Source organism: Cyphomyrmex costatus, unplaced genomic scaffold, assembly GCF_001594065.2.
Source record: "Cyphomyrmex costatus isolate MS0001 unplaced genomic scaffold, Ccosl1.0 scaffold100, whole genome shotgun sequence".
NCBI lineage: Eukaryota > Metazoa > Arthropoda > Insecta > Hymenoptera > Formicidae > Cyphomyrmex > Cyphomyrmex costatus.
Window position 1 is genome coordinate 915,983 of NW_017274955.1, and position 7,811 is coordinate 923,793.

Consider the following 7,811-nt stretch of genomic DNA (forward strand, 5'->3'; position numbering starts at 1 on the left):
GACGGTAAAACGGGCGAATAAGAAATATCTGATAAAAATATTTATTTCAGAATCGCGTGTAACAAGCAATTTAAAAAGTAAAAACAAAAAATAATTACCTTTATTTCCGATAGGAGCGTAATATTTTCATCATTTTCCTCTATCGCATCCTGTGTCGCCTCGTCCTCTTCGTCTTAATTCGGATTAACGTAAACATCGATATTAGAAATATTTTCCTCGATGATGTGAACTTCGTCATCATTATCATCATTATCATCATCATTATCATTATCATTATCATTTTCCATGTCTTCCTCCTCTTCTTCCGTCTCTTTTTCTTCCGCCTCCTCTTTTTCTATCACTGGCTCTTCCTCTCACACTTCTTCGTTCGCTGTTGCAAAAAATTTTTCGTTATTATAATTTTGATTTTAACTTTGCATATTTTATTAACTTTTTTTAAAAAAAGAACTTACACGATACAGAAACTAATGAGACTATAGTGCCCAAAGAGATGACGGACTCGCAACGCGAACCTCATCATTATCATCTGAAAAAACAAAAATTATTTTTTACTTTTTTATTACATTTCATCAATATCATGTGAATTAGATTTCATGATTATTTTTTAGAAAAAAATACTTACCAATTGCAATGACAGGGATGTCACGCGGAAGCTGTATTAGGAGACGCGGTAGTGTCTCCGATCATGTTCAAAAACTGAAAGATACTACAAGTCTCTTATCCCGAGCCACCAAAGTCAATTTTTGGGGGATGCATAACTACTAAAATATAAAAAATTTTGAATCAAACGTTATTATGTCCTAAAAGGCGACATCGCCAAGAATAATTTGAGCCAAAAAAATTTTTAATTGGTCAAACCGTTCTGGAGATACAAACGGTCGAAAAATGATGATTTTAATGAAAAATTAAGAAACGTCTCCTTCTTCTTCTTCTCTGTCCGCATTCAAGGCCGTATTAAAACTTCCTAATATCCCCTCTCACCTTTCAATCATACCTTCACCATCTTCGACCGACCGCGACCTCTCCCACCGCCCCTTCCCCTCCCCCACCACCTCTCTCTTTTGCCGTATTTCACTCTCTTTCGTTATATAATATTTTTAAATCATTTTTTTATATATTTGTAATATATTTGTACTCTAAAAAGTGATATCCGAAAAAATCATATCATAAAAATGAAAAGTTCAAGCCATATTCAAAAAAGGATACTCAAACATTTAAACCTTTTGGTAATTGTTCACTTTAGGGGAGCCACCTCCAATGACCTTGACTTTGACATATGTTGTCAAGGTCATGACTCTGAGTAACCTCCAACAAGTTTTAGCCGTCGCTCGTCCTTCGTTAAAAAGTTATTAATAATCATAGTTTTAAAATTAACATATGATATATAATACATGTATGATATTAAGTACTATTCTACACCTTTCCTTGTTCAGGAACGTTAAACTTTTCACGCGAGGTTAACATTCACCCCCCTCCCCCCCTTGCCAAGGGGCACACGACTTCCATGATTGTACTGTTGCTATGATTGTACTGTTGGGGCAGACTTCTATCGACGGGGCGGGTGAGGGAGGGGGGCGGACCTACGATCCGCCCCCTTGCACTTCTCCCGTGTGTGTGTGTGTGTATGTGTGTGCACAGTACAATTATAAAAGTCGTATGTGTAGATACAGTAGGTTCCGCTCCCCCTGCGAGGAGGCTCCACTACTGTTAAAAATAACCTAACCCAACCCATTTAGTGGTCTGAGGTAGCTGTTGCTTTGCGTAGAAAGTCGAAACCCATGTGCAACAGTACAGGCATGTGACTTTCTATGCGAAAACAGTTCCATGATTGTACTGTTGCACATGGGTTTCGACTTTCTACGCGAAGCGAGAGCTACTTCACACCACTAAATAAGTTGGGTTATGTTATTTTTTACAGTCGTGGAGCCCCCCGCAGGGGGATGAAACTTACTGCATTCACGTGAAGCGACTCTCACCCCATTTCTTTCTCTGTGAAGGAGCTTGCAACTTCTATGTCGCTTTATGCACCCTATACACCCTTTTGCAGAAATGATACATTATTTTTAAAACTTTAAATGTTCATAACTTTTTAACGAAGGGCGAGCGATGGCTAAAACTTGTTAGAGGTTACTTAGGATTATGACCTTGACAACATATGTCAAGGTCAAGGTCATTGGAGGTGGCTCCCCTAAAGTGAACAATTACCGTTCACTTTGTACTGACACCTTTTTTAATATATTATTGTCCTCCGATACAAATCGTACTCTTCCAAGAAAAAAGTAAAAAATATTTTAATATAATCAAAATTTCTTAACGTTTAATTAATATTTTTCTCAATACTTACGTGCTGGTACTTCTTCTACTCCTAAGACGACGTCTTAGTCCAAATCCTACTGATCGTTCGTTACGAAGGGGTATTACGTGTCCTATAATACGATTCGAAACTATGAAATGAAATGATAAATTTTATTAAAGTAAACTTTTAGTGAAAAATGTATAATATATTGGATCATATTTTAGAAAATTATTTGTGCTTACCTCCTAGCTCTATACGCCGCTTGAAGTCGGCTATATGGCCTTCCACGTCGTTCTCTTCGTGATCATATAAATCATGGACTTCGATGTACGATTATATTTCTTAATCGTTAATTATGACCAATGCTCTAAAGCCAGAAACACATAGAAAAACATAAGGCCGTAAGCGTAATCAGTAAGGAAATCGTAACATTGGATTCGCTACCGGCCTTACGGTCTCTACTGTGATTGGCCAATTCGCTTATTGATTACGCGTTTTACGGCCTTACGGTTTGTATGTGCCATGGGCTTAATATTTCAATAAAATTCCTTTTTCTTTTCATAAAAATTCGAATCAAAGATTTGTAACTGACTGATTGACAATATAATATTATTTTTATTTTTTTCGTTTAACGCATAAAAATCGTAGGTTTAAATCATGTCATGATATGTTTGAGAAATGAAATAATCCGCTATTCAGTCAGTGAAAAAAATTCTTTCATTTTTTCTGAAAAAGGAAAACTATTTCATAGCCGAAAGTGAGAAAGATTCTTCTAGAATTTATTATTTAGTTAAATATTATTACGCAAGCATTTTTTGTTACTATTTTGAAGATAAGTACAAATCGCTCCACTCAGAGGTACGCTGCTTCATTCGAGTCTCATCTTTCGAAGCGACTATTTCGTGAATAAACTAGTGTTGTACTTATGATTTTCATATCGATATTATTCAGGATGCAAATTCAAAATGAACATACATACATATAAGTAAAACAGATTACAATTTGCATAATACAGTTTTCTAGAAAATAACTGCAATATATTATTCTTACAAGGGAACATAACCAAGTGTATCTCTCCGATATAAATGAGCTTTTAGTATGTTGTTCTACAAACAAAAATAAGAAACACGTATTTATTTATACGTGTTGAGTCGCATGATAAGGGGGTGAAATCCTTTCTTTAAAAAAATCTTTTTTCTTTCGAAGCGAATATCTTCGAAATTATAAGAGATAGAAAAAAACTTTTATAATGAAAATTGAATGATTGCAAGAGTACTTTATAAGTATAATAAAACAATTTTTTTTAAGTATTTATTGTATTCCTCCACTCTCCACTCTTATTTTCAAAAATTTTTTAATTTTTTAAATGACAAAAGTTAAAGAGTATTTTACGCTGAAAACAACGGTGTGTATTTAAATCACGTTCCGAAAAATTATTTTTCAGATATGAACGAAGACGTCTCTTTATACGCGTTCCATACGTATTTGTACCGCGTTGAGGGCACAGGATACTGACCATTGAAGGACTAATTATGTAATAAAGAACGTTTAATTTAAAACATGAAGATAAAAATAATTACAAAAGTTTCAACACTGATCGAGTCTCAATGTTATAGTAAATATATTATTATAAAATAATTAGAAATCTACAATATTGCTTCATAGTGGTATTTTCGTTTTCTTTCCATTATCAAAATGTTGCAAGTCAACAAATTATAATAGTAAGATTGGTCATTAAAAAATTCATAGTAGTAATGCAGTAATAATCTATGATAATTGTAAAAAGTGACTGTTAATAAAGAAAAATTAATGCGATTACACAACAAAATAAAAATAATTAGATTTCGCTCGTTTTTTGTAATATAAAGTATAAAGAAACGTCGGTGTAAATCGGGCGGTAATGTTTTTTTATATAAATTAAATTTATAGTTTACAATGTTAGTATTACATAAAATAAAAATAAAAAATATATAAAGTATAAAATATAAAAAATGTGAGAGTATCGAAAGTTTCGGAACTGACAGGTCCTTCTTCAGGGATTCTTGAAAATGTTACAAAAGAAATGAATAATCTTACGATGTAAGCGACATAGTGCGGTATAATTGTTCCAAAGAATTTATTCGCCTGTTTTTATGTAAATTGTGTCTAAAAAGTGAAAAATTCATTGTCGTCAATATGAAATAAAAGTAGTCAAGAGGTAAAAACTGGATAAGCGATTTAAATAAAAAAAAAAATATAATTCAAATGTAATATAGAGATTATAAGTATAAGAATAATTATATAATGTAATTAATATAAAAACGTGGGAAAGGTATTGAAATAATTTTAATCATCTTTTTATATATTTTAAATAAAATATTTTAAAACTAATACGAGAACAGGGCTACGAGCCTGAGATTCATTAAAATCTTTAATTCTATTAATTCTAATATATTGCGAAGAATATCACGTAATGTTGGCGTTTCGTCCCGGCTTCCAATACTGGACTCATCAGTAAGGTATTGTAATGGAAGCCTACCTTAGACGCCTGTTTTAGTTATTAAATCGAGATTCTATATATACAGATATACGCGTATCAAAGCACTTGCGAAAATCTTAGCGAACATCTATAGACCTCTGATGGCGGGTCGACGTAGTAATATTCTTCGCAATATATTATTCAAAGTGATATATGTATATGTATTCCTTTCCCACCCCCCACTTCTCGCAAGTGCTTTGATACGCGTATATCTGTATATATAGAATCTCGATTTAATAACTACAACAGGCGTCTAAGGTAAACTTCCATTACCTTACTGATGAGTCCAGTATTGGAAGCCGGGACGAAACGCCAACATTACGTGATATTCTTCGCAATATATTAGAATTAATAGAATTAAAGATTTTAATGAATCTCAGGCTCGTAGCCCTGTTCTCGTATTAGTTTTAAATTCGTTGAGCCTTATTACAATAAATATATAAAATATTTTATTTGACAGAATCATAAGAATACCAACATTTGTTGCAAGGAAAACTGCCAAAAACCTTACCAGTATTCTTTACAAAAATATGTTTTATAAATATAATTTATAATAAAATAACAAAGACAAAATTAACTCAATATAAATGCTTTTTACGCAATGTTTTTTTACATCCCCCTTCCCATTGCAATATTTATGGCTCATACTAATCACAAAGATGATTATCATGAAAGAAATGTTATATACAGAGAGATTTTTTGCACCATGCACAAGTAATTACAGCTACTTGACCACAAATATCGCATGTTGGTTTTGAATGTTTTTTAAAACAAAAATCGACCGGTGTGTCAAATTCTACCTATGTTCCAAATATCCAATTTTGTATCAAGCGTGTTTAAACAAATTAGTAAATCTTGGCGATGAAAACTGATTGTGCGTCAATGATTGTAATTTTAAAATAGCGTTTCTAGAATAAAGCTTTACATCAAGATCTAAAAGCATGACTACATCTGAAAAATGCTTGATGAAATTCTTCCACAATCGGAATCCAAAAATATCTAACGGTTGTATTTTTCCTGTTGTTCCAGCCGGTTTAGTTAATAGAACAATATCTTGTGCAGAATCTGGTTTATTTCTTTGAATTATATCCGAACAATAATCAGTCCATGAATCTAACAATAGATTTGGTGCAACATTTGGAAAATATACATCCTTTACCTAAGTTTCAAAATGATTAGATGTTAATTTATCAGATTTTGACACCATAATAAAAATATTATTTGCATTAAACATCGTTGCTTGTACCCTAGGACCTAATGACTCACTAGGTTCTTTTAACACTATAAGAAGTGAAGATAGTAATCTACCATCGGCTGAAATAACAGGTAATATTGTATAACTATGCGTAATCGTCGATATTGACTGTGCTACAGACTCTACTTTTTTTACATCTTTCTGTGCCAATGTATGACCAACATGTAATTCTAATTGAAAACCACTTTGGTCCGAATTATACACATTTTCACTTCCATAGCGGTCAATATAATATTTAACATTTTCAATAAATCTATTACTATCTGCTAGTAAAGCTTCCTTTGATATTAAAGCTTTTTTTAGTTAATTTTGTCACTTTTCTAGATACAATTTGATGTGCAAGCTTAAATCTTCTAACCCATTCGTGAGATGCTTTAAAACCTAATAAGTTTTCTTGTTGTTGCGCTTGCAAAGCCCATCGTGTAATATCAATATCATGGATCATTGCCCTTTTATGTATCGCTTCAATAAATTTATCTAACGTGTATGCTGAAATTCATTCCAACTTTTCAAGTCTATTACCACCTACATTCATTTGTTTTTCCCATCGTCGGGATTGCTGATGTTACTTTTCGAAACCTTGATTTTACAGATTCAATTTGTTCTTGGCTTTAACTTACCACTTCTCCAATATTCAACTGCTCCTCTTTCATATTCTGCTAAAATATCGTCGATGTCACAAACCATTTCTTTTACATTGCATGCGTAATTTTCTTTTTTATCTACGAGTTCTATTTCTTGTGTTTCTGATACATCATATGAGTTTCAAAAATCTTCTTCTTTGATTTCAAAGTAATCTTCGTACATCTTTTCCATTCTTCTCTCCATCGTAACTTCTTCTAATGTTATAGGACTTTCTGGGAAGTCCAATGCAGTAAATACTGCAGATAGCATTTCGTGGATTAAACCGCATTATTTTCTAAAAATTACAAATATTATTTACATGTCTATTTCCAATATTTCCGAGAGCGAACGAGAGAACAAAATAAAATGGGTTAACTTACTATTTAAATATTTTTTGTAATTTTCTAGAGAGAGATCATGGTAGAGATCACTCCAAGCCTTTGAAAGGAAGAGATTTCGGAGGTTCCCTCTTGGTTCCAAAAACAGGATGAGCAGAATTCACGGACTTATCAACTCGCCGTGGTGTATATTATACTGATTCAGATAACGGATTCAGAGAATAGTCTCGGGCAATTGACTCGAACTATCGTCTCGGACAACTGCTTCTGACTGCTTCCCAAAAGAAATTCTTCACTTCGACTGACAATATGTGCTTCCGTGGTCCTCTTGTTTATATTATACGAAAACATGGTCTTTATGATTTTCCGTATTGTTAGAGCTATCGACCGTCGGATTGTTGTTGAGTGGTTGATAAAAGTAAAAACTATCGCTAGGTTTACAATTTTCCTTGAAGACGGATAATTGTCTCTAACAATAAGTGATTGATAAGTTTTGTCATGTCATAAAAGTAAATAATTATCGTTAGCTTTTTAGAGTTATTGTGCGCAACCGTCGCTGATGGATGCGATACTGAATAACGTTGAGCTTTTTAGTGGACAGCGGATCCGCTTCCACACTTTTATCGCTTTCAGGCCGCATTAGGAGCCGTTGATATTTTCCTGATTAGTATTTACGAGATGAAAAAATTTATTCGAACGCTTAAATTCTTAAAGAAAACATTCCGATAATTTCGCAGTGTCATCGAAAATCGCAACAACTAGATGTCTCCGAAAAAAAAG

The 7,811-nt window shown here is 33.0% G+C and overlaps 1 long non-coding RNA gene across 1 annotated transcript; it reads right to left on the bottom strand.

Moving 5' to 3' along the window:
• Positions 1 to 259: 259 nt before the first annotated feature.
• On the bottom strand, positions 260 to 687 carry LOC108771859 (uncharacterized). The gene is made up of 3 exons (XR_001940656.1): positions 623 to 687; positions 453 to 526; positions 260 to 370 (listed from the first exon to the last, which is right to left on the bottom strand). It is a non-coding gene; the product is annotated as an uncharacterized LOC108771859 (long non-coding RNA).
• Between the last annotated feature and the right edge of the window lie 7,124 nt (positions 688 to 7,811).